General features: G+C 40.7%; 1 protein-coding gene across 26 annotated transcripts in view; it reads left to right on the plus strand.

Annotated features, from left to right (window-relative positions):
- Phf21a (PHD finger protein 21A) overlaps positions 1–15,916 on the plus strand; it is a 183,217-nt gene that overhangs the window by 65,545 nt on the left and 101,756 nt on the right. The window contains exon 3 of one of the 26 annotated variants that reach the window (XM_040745882.1): positions 4,447–4,566. The exons of the other annotated variants lie outside the window; for them this stretch is intronic. The gene's annotated coding sequence lies outside the window, so the exon portion shown is untranslated. The remainder of the gene's footprint in view (positions 1–4,446; positions 4,567–15,916) is intronic. 26 annotated transcript variants of the gene reach the window in all.

Below are 15,916 nucleotides of genomic sequence, written 5' to 3' on the forward strand. Positions count from 1 at the left end.
TCAAAGTATGTTAACTTCATATATGAAAGTGTCATAATAAACCATATACTAAGTTTTTCATTAAATTATTTTATTTTCTGTATTTGGGTGTTTTGTATGCATGTATGTTTGTGTTCCATGTGCATGTCTGTTGCCCACAGAGGCCAGAAGAGGGAACTAGAATTATGGACAGTTATGAGTTGTGGGTGCTAGGAATCTAATCTAGGACCTGTGGAAGATCAACTTAAGATCATTTAAGTGCTTTTAATCACTGAACCATCTCTCTAACCTACACACTAATTTTTTTTTAAGTTTTCACCATACTTTAAAAGTTAAAATGGAAATGTGCTACCGTCTCAGCTATAGTTTATAAGAAACATTCTGCACTCTTGCCTTTAATGCTTTATAAACAAAAGGCCTGGTCCTGTACTCAAAGAACCAAATAAAGGTTCATTTAAATTAAAATGAGGTGTTTGGGTATGTGTGTCAGTTTTCTGTGATTCCTTGATATACGTGACATTTTTCTCATGTGATCAACTGCTAGTCCTGATCATTACTGGTTAAGAGAGCCTCTACTGTAATGTGACAAGTTACTACTAAAGTGAAATGTGGTCTTCCAGCCTTGACTCACTCACAGGTGTTCACGGTGTGTATTCTGTGGAGGCACTCTGCACAGCTCCAGCACACAGCTGATACGGCTTTTTTCTTGAGGAGCTTTTCAGCCAATGATGTGTCTCTGAAAGTACTGTGAGTTAAATCATAATGGTTATCTTAACAGTTGTAGAATAGCTATCAAAATAAAATCCAGTCTTTGTAATGAAGGCCCCAGCTTATACCTTGAATAAACTGAAAAGATTTTGAAAAATGTTGCATCTAGGCATGTGTTGAATAAGAGTCTCTGGGAGGGGGCCCAGGAATACAGACATGTGTGCAGGTTAACTGTAGTTAAAATAGTTGATAATGCCCAAACGATATCTGACAGTTTCAAGTTGATTTGGCAATGCATTTTTCTTCTTGAATCATCTGGGGACCAATCTGTATAGTATGAATTTGTCAAAGTTCATGATTTATTGACTTCTTGCTAGAGAACAAACTTTACATATTATAAAATTCAGGGATTAGTATAATATTAAGACTTTGGTTTTCAGCTTTTCCTTTGAGGAAAAAAGTTTCAAAGGTAAGTTGACTTGTAAGTAGACATTTGAAACTTTAACCAATGTGTTTTAGCTTTCAGAAATGCTGTATTACTCAGAAGCTTTATTAAACACACACACACACTATATGTGTGTGTATATATATGTGTGTGTATATATATGTGTGTGTGTATATATATATGTGTGTGTATATATATATAATTTTCCTTAAACATTTAGCTTATATGAAACACTGATTGAGATTTCTTTTTTAAATAAGGAATACCACATAGTCAATCTCTCACCCTCTCATTTTGAATTTTTTGACATAATATCTCATTATGCAACCCAAGCTGCCTGTAACATGGCAGAAATTCTTAGTTCCTTGAGTTCAGGTGTGTACCACCACACCTTGCAAAGTAAGAACTCTTAAGGATGAGTTCATCTGCTGTTGTTCTAGAGTCTTTGGAGTTGCAGGTGTGACACATGTATAGCTTTCCTTCCATGTTCCTGTGAAACACAGTTGCACATTTATATGTTTTGCATACATGCACTGCTCAGAAGACTGCAATTAGTCTCTTTCTTTAGGTATCTATTTTCCTTTGTACTGATACTTTCCAGATCAGGTGCATATATCAGTGGAGGTTATGGCGCTGGTGTCCATGGAGAGGGAGAGTGTTCCATGAAGCAAAATTCCAGAATATACATACACTTTATCTAATGATGAATTTTGGATTAGAGAGGCAATCTAAATAGTTCATTTCTGCCCTTCAATAACTCCCTTTGACACAAGGCACACAGTGACGTTTCACCTTGTATGCCCTGGTATGAGAATTTGCCTTGCTCACCCCCTAGTGCACTTTTCCTGCCCCTTGAAGGCAGGATTTCTCACTTCCCATTCTGTGATTTGTTGCTTACCCCTTAAGATGAGTGTGTTGAGACTGCTTGGGCAAGTATCACCAGGAAGGTGGAAAGGGAACGTGAAAGGGAAATACTTGCTAGTTTATGAGGCTCAAGCTACTTTGGTAAAGATTCCAGAGCTCCACCAGGGCACATGATGAGAAACTGGTAGACAACAGTGTTATCTCATAGGCACTAGAAGGAAGGAACAGTTTAGCCCATTAGTATCTTATTCCTTCTTATCCCTCCCTGTAACACGAAAAATAAAAAAACCAGAGACAGAGTCAAACTTCAAGCTGAAGATCAGAGAAGCAAAGCAACCAGCCAGTAGATCTTATATCTTCCCAGTTAAAACACAGTCTTGTCTCCACAAATTCTCAGAGGTAAAAAGCTCTCAGGTTCTGACCCCTCCTCCTTATATTCCTTTCTATGCCCTGTCTCCACCTCCCTGTTGCTGGGATGAAAGGCATGTGATCCCAGATGCCAAGACCTACCTTTTTGTAAGCTGTTTCTTTGAGGCCTGGATTAATTTTGTAGCTCAGCGTGACGTTGAACTAACAGAGATCCATCTACCTCTTAATCCTGAGTCCTGGTTTTAAAGGTGTGTACCACCACGGCTTAGCTTCTGTAGCTAATTAGTATGGCTGCTTTACTATTTTTATCTCCAGTGGCTTTAATAAATCATGAACAATGTATCACCATACCTCCCTTCTGTTAGTTAACGTAGAAATGCCTTCTGTGTAGTGCTTAGTTGTTTGAAAAGTAAACAAACATACCCTCTGCCCAGAGTTCAGGAACCAGATGCAATAAGGTTGAGTTGTTTGGCTGGTCTATTAGTGAGGATTTTCTGGCTTCTAGTAATAGAAACTCAAGTCAACATTGTTAAAGCAAAAGGAATTCATTGGTTTATGTAGGTAGCAAGTTTGAGGATGTGGCGGTGTGTCTCAGGTCTGTATGAACTGGGGCACTTTCTCCCCTTTGACATCACTGTCTGCACAGACTAGCTTTTACTGACAGGCTGGCTCTAGCAGTTGTAGGCTTGAAAGTTACCCACCTCTTGCTATCCTAGAAGTGCCAGCCTAAAACATTATCATGATTTTCAGGTCCATTCTTGAGTCAGAATTTGTTCACTGTGGTCAGGGGACCACAGTCTCTTCATCAGCTATGCTCACCATGTGCCACTGGACTGGAGTGTTGACTGTTGTATTGATTGTTATCTGGAAAGCAACTTAGGATGCCACCTTAGCTTCGGAGTTCTACTAGTAGCTGGTGACACAATGTGGGGGAGTAGTCTTCATAGTCTTAGGTTGTTTCTGTGGTCCCAACATCACATGAGACTTCTGACTTTTGAGCAGAAGAAGTTTCTTTCTATTTACCTCTCCAGCATGCTTCTCCCCTCCTATCACATTCCTTTTGGTTCGTGGTATAAATTTATTATTTCCAGTTCTCTGGTTCTGCTATGAAGCAGGCTGAACAGTTTTCTCTCCTCCTTGGGTTGAGGCATAACTACCATTCTCTTCTTTCAAAGACAGTACTATTAGGGCTTAATATACCAGATTACTGAGAACTCCCAGTTTCCTGGTGTAGAGAAGAAGCCTTGTCATTAAAGACCAGTGTGGGGGCGTCCTGCCTCAGAGCCAGTTGAGTGTCTCTAGAAGCCCAAGAAGCCTGAACATTGGAAATACGGGCTTAGAGACTTTCTGTAAACACTCTTGTGCCTGTGATGGCTGTGAGGATGGAGGCAGGAGGTAAGTTAAATGCTCTGGTTTTCATTCTGTCACCAGAATAAAAAAAAATGACATAACTGTATTTTGGGCCCCCAAGCAGCACTGAAATGACATGTCACCTGCTGACCTAATCCATTTCATTTCTGGTTCTAGGATTACCAGAGCAATTTGCTCAATTTGCAATTGACTATTTACTTTTGAAAACAACAACGATTAGATCTAGTGTTAGAAATCATACACTATCACAAATTAAAACTTTTAAGAGACAAAATTAATCCTTTTGGAAAAGAAGTCTTTTAAGTATAGTATGCATCCCTCAGAGACTAACTGCACTTTTATAAAGCCACCCTTCACACTCTTCCAGGAAGGACAGACTGCTGATGAGACCCAAGACAGCAGAAGCTGAATACGGCAAAGAACTAGGCTCTATATTTATCTGTAGGCAAAATTTGCAATTTACAGGGAAAAAAATCTGTGTACCATGCAAGAGATGAACTCAAGTTGATCCAGCAACTGTTTATCTAGTGAATAGAGGGTGCATGCTGTGGCGGTCCTGGCACTCAGGTTTGGGACATAGTGCCCTTGATTCAGAGTGTGCCACAAGACTATCTGTGGGTAGCTGCCTTTTTCTTCAGTTTTAATTTCAATAAAAATCATTTTTCCCTTAATCAAAATGAAACAGGACAATTAAAACTTGCAAATTACAGTTTCAGGACTTGGACTCTGGTCTTGAACACTGTGCTTAATAGTCACCTATAGAACTGCAGCTGACGTGGTAGAGTTGTAGAAGCACCGACTTCCCACTCGTCCCAGAGATTCTGACATCAGTAAGTACCATGTTGGCAGAATGAAGGTGTCTGCTTCCCGTTCCAGTTCCCTCTTCTAGTGCTCTTTGCTTTCGTGATTCTCCAGCTGTGGAATTTGCTTCCCTGCATGGGCTGCTCAGAACCAGCTCTCCTGCTCTGCCCAACAAGCTCACAGTCAGCAGAACAGGAAATCACTCTGTTGATCAAAGGAAGTCAGCCACTTTGCTTCAACAAGACGCAGTGGTGTTAGTCACTACGCCTTCTCCTGCCGAGAGCAAGGCCACTGGAAAGCTGCTGGCAGTGTGAGTCTGTGTGTGGAGAGTGTGGATGCACCCTTTGCCTTGCCTGTGGCCAGGACAAGACAAGGGGATGAGCAAAGGGGCAAAACACAGTAACGATCAGAATCCTTCCTTTCTGAAGCCGGGGGTGATGCCTTTCTTTTTGGTAGCAGTCCTTGGTGGCAGTCCTTAACTTTCTTGAGAAAAAAAACTTAATAAATCTTTTTAATTACATAAGAACAGAGCCCCTCAGCAAATTGAGCATGTGGTGACTACATGAAATATATGATAGAAAATGGTTTTACTTTGATTGAGTTAATCACAGGTCTGACAAATTATAAAATTTTAAACAAGCCACATATTTTTTAATACTTAATCTTGTGATTATGTTTCTTTTGCGGTTTGCTGGGTAGTCTTGTTATTTTGTTGGGAACCTGCAGGTCTCAGTGTTAATTTGTAGGATATAGTCAATAGTGTGCTATTTATGGCTCTTTCCAGTATATAATTCCCTTCCTTGTAAACTGTTGGCATTTAGTACAGTTTATAATATGGAACATGGAAGAGACCCCCTGAGTAGGACAGTGGCTGCTCTTTGTCATTTGCAGCTGTGTTTGCAAGGGAGCGTGCTGACAGCCAGCAAGCAGAGTGCTTTGACAGGTGGGAAGAGCAAGAGCAGAGATATGCTTCACCTTTCTCTTGCCCTCTCTATTTCCTCCTCCACCCTCTTCTTCCTGACCTCCTATTTTTTTCTTTCCTTGTTAAATGCCACCTGCACCCCCACCTGCACCACCACCACCACATTCTATTTGGCTTGCAGGAGCCATGATACAAGACTATACTGGAAGCTAGCCTGTGCTTGACCTGTACTGAACATAAGAATTAGGGCTTGGCTGGAAAGGTGAGGGTCTATCACAGATTTCATATATCAATTTTGGACAGCATATTTTACTATCTGGATCTGAGGAGTAATAGAGAACTTTTAAATTCTGGCGCTGCGAATTCTGTAGTATCTTGTGTTAGAGATAGAAGTAACACTATTCTGTGTATAAAGACAGCTGCTTCTTTGCCTTGGTCTAGGCTTGAGTGTAAGGGAGCAGGGAGAAGAGAAGGAAAATGCCCCAACAGTCAGTATCTCCTTTGTAAATGTGAAGATTTGCTGTCCCTGCTGTGAGTAATGCACATTGTCAGTGACACAGCTTGTCATCCGGCGAATTAGTTGAGCTATTCCCTGCACAGGCATCCAGCTAAGGATTTCCTTTCTGTGGTCTCCCTTCAGTCATCTTCTCCTCGGGCATTGCTGGTGGGAATATAAAATGGTACAGTCACTTGAAAGACAACAGTCTGGCAAGTTTCTCAAAATGTTAAGCATGGAGTTGCTATGTGATTCAGCAGTCTCACTTCTAGTTGTGTACCCAAGAGAAATAAAACAGATGTTCAGGCAGAAGCTCCAACATGAATGTTCATATCTCCATTGTTCCTGGTAGCTCAGAAGTACTTAGGATCCCATCAAATGGCAAATGGCTAAAGAAAATGTGGTATTTCTAAGGAAGGGAATGCTATTTAGCAGTCCAAAAGAGTGAAATACTTATGCATGCTACAGTGTACATGAATTGAAAATTTTAGGCTAAGTATAAGAAACCAGTTACAGAAGGCTACACATTAAAGGATTCCATTTATGTTAGATGCCTTAAACATGCAGATTCATAGTGATGGTGATGGAAAGTTGCCTAGGGGGCTGCTGGGGTTTGAGGGGTGTCTGCTGATGAATTCAGGGTTTCTTTTTGGGGTGATGAAAATATTTCAGAGTCTGTTGTGCTTATGATTACACCACTCTGTGAAGGTGCCTGAAGCTACTGAATTGTATACTTTAAATGAGTGAATTTATTACATGTGAGTTATCTCATAAAGCTGGTGTTTCATTTTTCATCTGGATGAAGACACTGAACTGTCTTTCTTAAGGTAGCAGAAGCCACATTCTCATTTATTTGTGTAGTGTGTCATTGTTTGCAGTTTTCATGTGCTTTACTCAGTTGGATCCTGGTCAGACCCCATTATGCAGATGAAACTGACACATGTAAGAAAAAATGGCTTTTCAAGATCCAAATGGTGAGGCCGGGCGTTGGTGGCGCACGCCTGTAATCCCAGCACTTGGGAGGCAGAGGCAGGCGGATCTCTGTGAGTTCGAGACCAGCCTGGACTACCAAGCGAGTTCCAGGACAGCCTCCAAAGCCACAGAGAAACCCTGTCTCGAAAAACCAAAAAAAAAACCAAAACAAAACAAAAAAACCCCAACCCCCCCCCCCAAAAAAAGAACAAAAAAAAAACAAGCAAGATCCAAATAGTGGAACGATTATTCAGTCTCAGGCCTTGTGCATGCTAGCCACTGCCCTCCTATGATATATTGCAAAGCAATGATGACCTCGGATGCTTCTCAGATTGATTATCCTTAACTATTTTGCTTCTTTTAATGGAACTAAAACAGTCACTTTTGATCTCTGCATTGCTTTCCTTATCTAGAAATGGAGATAATGATACTTATCACTTCAAAAATCTTTTTCTCTTTCTCCTGGATTCTGTATGTAGAAAGGGGAGTTGGGATGTTCCCTGTCCTGGGGCCGTATATAAGGACTGCTGGAAGACAGTTAAAACTTCTGCCTGACCGGACAAATGCTTCACAATAAACCACCAAGAAGCATTATTTTTCCTCTGTTTTATGCTTTTCAATTGTACAACCTCGGCAGGATTAATAATAACCATTTATGTCCCTGTTCCCTGAGGAGCAGAGCACTGTACTGAGATCATCAGATCAGCCCCTCGTCTCTACAAGCTACAAGGAAACTGATGTCCCAGGAGCGGGAGTGGAGTAACTTGCCTGAAGCTCTGTCTCGGCTGGCTATGTACTGTACCAATTGCTCATTTATTTGTCCCTAGTGGTATTTGTTTGGCCAATTACATTTATTTCTATGGGCTTGTTACTTGTTAAACATGGAAAAAGGCTGGAATGGTGTCACTAGGTGAGCCTAATTCTATTAAAAGTAAAGCTGTTTGTTTTGACCTGGCTGTGTTATCCTTGATCCAGGCTACACAGCTTTTCAAAACTCCTGAGTATAACTTTAACTCAAGCATTCACTCTGAGGGGCAGTGCCAACTGTGTGTCCTTCTGTATAGACAGGAAAGGTGCCTCAAGAATGGAAATGGTTCTCATCTGTATATACACTTGTCATATAAAGAAAGCCTTGAGTTTTTCATTGTATCTACATGTAGAAAATTCATTTACCATGACTGACTTTATCCCTTTGCCAGGCTTTTTGACAGAGGATGCGATGCAGATGAGGGGATCCCAGGGTTGATGAGAGGGACCTCTGTGACACTGTCTGAGAACAGTTGCTCATAGCCTACCAGAAAGCAGGGGGTGGGGGAACACTGGGAAACATGGGATTCTGATTTTCTGCAGCCTGGTGTTAAGAGGTACTAGTTTCTTGATGAGGTAGCTTTGCAAGGTTTTGTTGTTGCTGTTGCTGTCAAGTTTGTTTTGGTTTTGGTTTTCTCTTTTGCTACATTTCATCTTGTTTGACCTTTCTACTCCAGAATGGAGTTCCCTTGAAGAACAGACATGCTGGTGTGTTGCCCCACAGGAGAGAGGGCTGCACTGCCATTGGCACTGTCTTGTGTACAGTTAATTAAACTGCCTGCTGCAGACCTGGATTTCTGCTGCTGCTGCTGCTGCTGCTGCTCACTGATATGTGTGAATTGAGTAAAGCGCATGTATGTAAGCTCAGGAGCACACATGGAAACAAACCCTGAAAACTGTAAACATGGAGTTGGGTAAAACCTTCAGGTTAAATAAGCTTGGTAATCTGGCTAGCTGAATGCCAAGCTCACAGAGCTGAGAATTGCATTTCTGAAGATAAGATAGGCCCTTTTTGTGTTTTTATCTTTTCCTCCCAAATGTATTGAGTTTTAATATGGTGCTTTATCTCTGTAAGCAAGGAAACAGAGCCAGTGGTGAATTCATGGGCTGCTAAGTCCAACTCAATAAGGAGTTTCTTTCCCTTTCTCTGATGACCACATCTCAAGAAGATAGACCTTGTACAAAGGCCTCCTCCTAAAACACCTTGCTGTTATTTCCATACTGCAGCATGAACATTGACTTAGGGGCTCACAAACAGCAAGGAAGACTTTCAAAAGTTTGGTGCATACCAGGCACACGCCTTCAATCCTAGCACTCAGGAGGCAGAGGCCGGTGAATCTCTGTGAGTTCAAGGCCAGCCTGGTCTACAGAGTCAGTTCCAGGACATCCAGGGCTAGACAGAGAAACCCTGTTTGGAAAAACAAAAACAAAAAAGTGTTGTGCAGGGAGGCTAAGATGTAAGATGGTTCAGCAGGTAAAGGTGCTTGTTGGGAAAGTCTGTAGACCTCAGTTCCACCTCCAGAACCCACATAGGGAGAGAGTTGTGGTGGCTCTTACCTTTAATCCCAGCACAGGGGAGGCAAAGGCAGCTAGATTACTGTGAGTTCATGGCCAGCCTGGTCTATGTAATGAGTTCCAGGACAACCAGAGTTACATAGAGAGAACTTGTCTCAGTTAAAAAAAAAAAAAGATGTAAGGAGAGAACAGATTCCACAAAGTTCTCTCTGACCTCCATACTATGGCATGCACACTTGCTTGCCTCACTAATAGTATAATAATGATGATGATGATGTCTGACACTTACATTTTAGAGAACAGATAGTGAACAAGATTTCTCTGTAGCTTTGGAGCCTGCCTCCCGAGTACTGAGATTAAAGGCGTGCGTGCGCCTCCACTGCCCGGCCAGATGGTGATTTAAAGTTAGATGCCTGCCTTTCTTTTTTCCTCATTGAACTTGGTGTTTGGAGAAAGAATCCTTATGTCTAACAGCCCTTTTTTGAAACAATTTTGGTGCTTTGGGTCCTTCTTGTAATTCTGTTTATTATGACTGAGATATAAGCTGCTTATTTTATTCTCCAGCTTGCTTGTTTGGGTAAATCATATTAGGAAGTCATAGTAGACTCTTAAAAATGTATCAGTGGCTGAATAGACCAGTCACTGCAGGATAAAATTAGCATGTTCACAGAGAAGATAGAGTTAGCATGTGCTGGACAAAACAGTAGAGCTGACCCTAGTGATATGAGTGAGGGGGACCCTGAAGTGAGGGACCAAGAGCAGAAGAACTGGCCTCGCTCCTTGCTGTAGGCTGCATTGGGTGATCAAGCTGAAGAAATGCTATAGAGCTCACCTGGGTATAGACAGTGAGGGAAAGCTAACAAGCTGAGCAACCCACCTCACACCCAACCCCAGAACCAGAGCTGTGAGTTAGCCCATCCCAACATCCACCTCATCTATGAACTCTGGAGTGTGTGAAGGGGAGGAACCAACAGATCCAAAGCTGCAGGATTTACATGGCACAGGACAGCAGGATATCCAAGATGAGCTCTCAGAGCTCATTATTGGAGGTATGGAAGAACTCAGAGGCCTCGAGTCAGACCAATGACTCGTGGCAGTGTGAACACTTGCAAGTAAAGATGGGTGCACTAACTGTGTGACTCAGTGAGCTACACTATAGTTTCCACAACAAGGTTCTTTTATCTGTTTTTGTTTCCATTTTATTTTGTTTTCTTTTCTGGCTTTGTTTTGTTTGGGTTTTGGTTTTATTTGTTTTGTTTTTAATTTGGTTTTGATATGGGGACGAGGTTGCAAGAGCGGAGGGCAGATTTGAGGAGACTGGAAGATAAGTGGGATCAGAATTCATGATGTGAAATCCACAACCATAAAAAGGGAAAAGAGAGTTAGCATGTGTACAGTGAAGAAGGCTTGAGAACCCAGGTATTAGAGACAGAAAGGTCTATATAATCTAGATTTTCTTCAAACCCCTGATCTTCTTGCTTCTTCCTCCCAATTGCTAGGATTGCAAGCATGTGGTTTCATGTCCAGCTCAATTGATGGCCATGAAAAGATGGATATGTACAAACATGATATAGAATGCACATAAAACCCTCAGTTTTTCTTTAGCATGTTCTAGGACAGCTAGGGCTATAGCAGTGAGCTTCTGTTGAAAGTTACAACTGTAGATTTGAACAAGATCAGCTGATCCTACAATTCCTAGTTGCATCTTTTACCTTAGTGTAGATTTTCTGATAGTTATTTTTATATTAGTTAAAGGAACACTTGATAATTGTTAAAGGCACATTTGGATTTGTGTGTGTGTGTGTGTGTGTGTATAAATATGCATGAGTGTATTCTACAATGTTTGTGTAGGTCAGAGGATAATGTGTAAGAATCAGTTGTCATTTTTCACCATGTAGGTCCCTGGGATCAAGCTTGGGTAGCCAGCTTGGTGATAGCAACATTACTTGCTGAGCCATCTCACCAGCTCCATATTTTGATTTAATAATTGTGTTCTCAGTGAAACTTTAAGTCACCTGCAGCTATACTGAATAGTGGTTTATTTGTCAGCTGTTTTCCCTATGTCTTGTTTTATATGCTATTACTTGTCCCATTTAAACATTAGTACTTGTGTTTAAACTTGATTCCAGTCAATTTTATTATGATAGATTTATCGTCTTCTCAAGTGCAGTATACTTCTAATGCATTGTTACTATATAACGAAGGTAAAAACAAATTTACGGCTGTTAACCAAAATCCTAACCTTTCCTCCATTTGCTGATTTATTACAAATTAAATTATGTTATGCTCAGTGGAAATCACTAGGTACATAATTTAAAGCAGTTGCTGTGACCACCCACCTTTTGCTCTTATATCCAAATGTAGAACTTCAGGTCCGAAAGGTAGAGAAATGGTTAGAAAACCACCCCTCTGGAATCCTAAGTGAGCACTCATTTCCACATCGGTGTGTTATGTTGGGTTCTTGGAGCCCACAACCAACAATGCACACCCTACATGCAGGGTGGAGTGTTCAATCCTTGAATCATTTGCCTGATTTAAATATTCATGCTTCATCAGAAGGAAAAGCTGCTGACTTTTAAAAGTGGGCCAGTTTTTTTAATGGCCCCTTTGGCACTTTGTACTGTGTTAATACTGCTTTAGAGAAGGGGATAGTTTGGCAGGACTCACCCTTATCACTTCAGGGGCTGATGGAGGGGGAGAGCATTGCAGATATTAATAACTAATGGACTGTGATAGGGCTTTCTTTGCTCATCTGCTTGCTTTTCTGGGTGTGGGCTATTGTATGTTAGCCAGAAAGCATTTATTTGATGTGCATATGAGTGATAAAGGTGATGGTGGACATAGGTCAACTGTATCTTCAGATGATTTTCCAGAACTGTATACATTTGTTTTTGTTTTTTTCCTGTTTGAATGTGAGAACTTTTGAAAGCCATCTTTGTGTTTTGTTATGGATCTCATTCCTACATTACTCATTTCAGCTTATGGATTAGAGAGTACTTATTAAAAGTAAGTTTTTAAATTTTATTTTCTTTTACGCGTATATGTGCCTGTGTGAAGATGTGAACCATGTGCGTGGAGGCCATTATTAGCTTCCTTGGAACTGGAGTTACAAGTGAACTGCCTGATGTGGGTGCTAAAACTGAACCTAGGTCCTCTGCATGAGCAGGAAGCACTCCTAACTGCTGAGCTGTCTCTCCAACCCCACAAAATGTACTTTATATTGATTTGACTTCTTACATATAAGAGACCATATGGAATTTAAACACTTACATGTCGTGTTTTAATCGTTACAGAATTAAATTTTTTCATGTCTTTTACGAAAAGGAAGAGAAGGATTGAAGCTGTGAGGAAAGAGAAGGTGATAGCAATCTGAGGTACTGAGTGTGGGGGCGATCTGGAGATCCTGACTGCCATGTGTCTTGGTGCAGAGGACTGCTCCAGCAAAGCACTCTGGTATGCATAGCTTACAGATCACAGCCCCACAGGCTGGGAATCCAAGATCAAGGTGCCAAAAGATTTAATGTCTGATGAGAGCTTGTTATCTGTGTCCTCACAGGGCAGAGGGACAAACACGCTGTATCAAGCCTCTTACCAGAGCACTAACCCTGTTTAGGAGAATGGGCCCTCATTATCTCTACCTCCTAAGGCCCCAGCTCTTGATACTGTTGCACTAGAGATTGGGTTTCAACAAATGAATCTTGGGGGATAGCTACTTAAAACATAGCCTTATCCCTTAGTTATAGGAGTTAGATGAGACTGAGAGAGTTGCCCAGATGAAATGTTATCTATTTCATCTTTTTTTTCTTCAGTTTGCCATGTGTCCTTGGCCCATCATGTACTCTTGGATCAAATCAGGTGGTGAGGAACTCTTCCAGAGTTGTGTTAATCACACAGACTGGCATGGCTCCTTCTAGTATACTCTTATTATTGTCAAGTTCTAGCTCTCAGTTTATAATGGCCAAAGACCCATCCAGTGATCTTAACCTGACTCTGGTCTCTGATCTGTTGAGGAATGATTTGTGTGTAACATTCCCACAGTTCCATTTTTTTTCATATGAACATAATGAGCTACATTAAGTTGCCTAGAATCCTGAGAAATAACCAGAATATTGTTGAACTGGTATTTTTGAGGAATTACTTGTTTACATTCACTTAGACATTAGTCATGAAGATTATTTTGTAACATAATGTTAAATATAGCAGAAAAGTTACATTCTAGGGACTCTGGATTTGGCTTGGTTGGTAAAATGCTTGCCATATAAGCATAAAGACCCAAATTTGGATCCCAATACTTACATAAAGTCTGAGCATGGTGGTACATACCCATACCCAGTGTCGGGGAGGAGGAGAGAGTAGAATCCCTAGGGATTCCTGGCCATGCAGTCTAACCAATAGGTAAGCTAGGTCCAGTGGAAGACCCTGTCTCAAAAAATAAGGTGGGCATGATGAAAAAGAGAAACACCTAATGTTTATCTCTTGTATCCACATACATGAGTCCATACATACACACCTGCCTAAATGCAGATGTACATTTTTCAACTTATTTTACAGTCCTGGAGTAAATCCATGGGCTTTGCACTGTTACACCCCTTCATAGAAATCACTTTTTTTAATAAATAGCAGACATCAAGAATTTTAGAAATACATTAGATGAATCTTGTTCTCTAGGATGATAGAATACAGTATTTTAAGAAATTCAGGACCAGGCTGGAGAGATGGCTCAGAGGTTAAGAGCACTGGCTGCTCTTCCAGAGGCCTTGAGTTCAATTCCCAGCAACCACATGATGGCTCACAACTATTCGTAATGAGGTCTGGTGCCCTCTTCTGGCCTGCAGGGACACATGCAGACAGAACACTATATACATATGTGTGTGTGTGTGTGTATAATAAATAAATATTAAAAAAGAAAGAAAGAAATTCAGCACCATAGCTTTGTTATAAGGAACAGAATCCTTTTGTAATAAGAATGTCTCCTAATGAGTGTTTAAGAACTAAATGTCATGATGTCTTATTAAGTTCAAATGGTTCATGGGAGAAGGGTTGGAATTGTGTGTATGTGTGTGTGTGTGTGTAGATAGAATATAGGTTCATTATAATGATTGCTGTACTGTTCTTTGAATTTTTCCATGTTTGAAGTTTTACAAAGAATCATCAAAGTCAGTTTGCTTCCTAGTTTAAGTCAGAGTCTTTGTGTATTGAGTGTGCTGTAAAGTAACAAACCAGGCAGAATCTGTACCTTGGGCATCATGTCTTTGTGTGCATCCTTCTCCAGGAAGATCATGCCATCCATAAAGATATGAGAACCTTGGTAGTTGAAGCGTAGGGGAAGCAATTCTAAGTAGGATTGGCCTGGATGATGAAAAATTAATCTATTTTTAATGTATGTAATAGTATGCAGTAGAAATTGTTACTGCATGGAAGAAATGAGCACAGTGCTTGGATTGTTATTGACACGGTTGTTTCCCTGAGTGTCATAATGAATCCATCCTCTGACTTCTTTTCTGGTCACATGACTGTATCTTCCAAATAGTATTTATATGGATTGAGAGAATTCAGGTTTTAAGAAGATAGCTATTTCTGTTGTAAACTTTTGAGAAAGAGATGGAAAGTTAAACTTTTATACATGTTTTTTGAAAAGAAAAAGAAGTATTTGTATTTCAGGATTACCGCACTATGTTCACCATGGAAAGTTGGTGAGGGAATCATGTTTATTATGATGGCATGGTCACCACTGGTGCCTTAATGCAGGTAGAAACAACCTGGAACTCTTCACTGACTCTATCAAAAATGCTAATGTATGTGTGTGTGCAGTCTTCATTTACTTGATCAAGGACTGTGCATGCACTCATGCGTGCACGTGTGTTTGTGTGTGTGCGCGCGCGCTCGCGAGTGCGCGCACACGTGCAATCTTCTATTTTGAGCTCCAAGACTGTAGTTCTTCGAGTGAATAGATTTATATTTAACTAAAGGGGAAGGAGGAGCTATTCCTGGGCTGTTGCTGTTTAAATCTTCAATTCATGAGAGAGAATCTGGGCTATAATGAAAAATTGCAGTGATGTTTAAACTTGAATTCTCTACTCTAGCACAGTACACGGTTTTGTGTAAGATAGTTCAGGATTGAGCAAGCATTTGTTAGCAGCAAGACTCTTAATAAAGTCACACATTATTTTCAGTGTGTTGGGCTGTGGTAACTGCTGAGCTCTGAGTTTCTAATATACAGGAATGAGTCATCCACTGTTCTCTTTTCAGAGACTCACTTGGGCTTGAACAAGAGTGGCAGAGCTCCAAACCCTTACCCCCAACTCCACCTTCCTACAGTTGTTATGCAAACATTGTCTCTTCTCTTTATAGTTGTCTTGCTCTTGTCCATGTAATGTACAATTTTTCTTTGCTTATTATTGACAGTAGAGTTGTCATTGCAGTGTAGGTATTTTGGTCTACTTCTACCCTACTTTGCCTCTGCTTTTTCCTTCATCTTTTACTGAGGTAGGACTTCTATGTGTAATGAAATTCCATTTCTTTGTGACTTGTGATATATTATTTCTGTCTATATAAATCCAGTAGTGGAATGGTTACTGCGAAGGTTGTTCAGAAGAAGCCACATCTAGTTAGCCTGTTATCTAGCATGTTTCATACTCAGAAACTAGCACAAAGAGACATGGCAGGT

This window comes from Mesocricetus auratus, unplaced genomic scaffold (assembly GCF_017639785.1).
Source record: "Mesocricetus auratus isolate SY011 unplaced genomic scaffold, BCM_Maur_2.0 Super-Scaffold_100004, whole genome shotgun sequence".
Lineage (NCBI taxonomy): Eukaryota > Metazoa > Chordata > Mammalia > Rodentia > Cricetidae > Mesocricetus > Mesocricetus auratus.